Here is a 319-nt window from a genome sequence, read left to right as displayed (position 1 = left end):
CCATTTTGTTCCGATAACTTTCTGACTTGGGTCCTTCTTGATCGGTGTCCACGTTTTCCTTATATATTGAGTACCTTGAGTTCGGCGTTGATTGCGTCCTTCTACATTTTTGATTGCGGGGAGTTGATTGCGTCTTTAAACGTTGTTGGTGTTTTGAGTGCTGCATTAGCTTGTTCATATCCAATTCGGAGTCGTTTTGGTGGTCGATCCGTTACACGAACAATTTCTTCTGATCGATCGATGGGGACGAGTGCTTGAGAATTTTCGCCGGGTGGAAGCGCAATCAGGTTGTTGTGCGCATGGCCAGATGATCCAAAAC

Source organism: Plasmopara halstedii (assembly GCF_900000015.1).
Source record: "Plasmopara halstedii genome assembly, contig: Scaffold_1583, whole genome shotgun sequence".
Classification (NCBI taxonomy): domain Eukaryota; phylum Oomycota; class Peronosporomycetes; order Peronosporales; family Peronosporaceae; genus Plasmopara; species Plasmopara halstedii.
Note: the sequence above shows the minus strand (reverse complement) of the source record.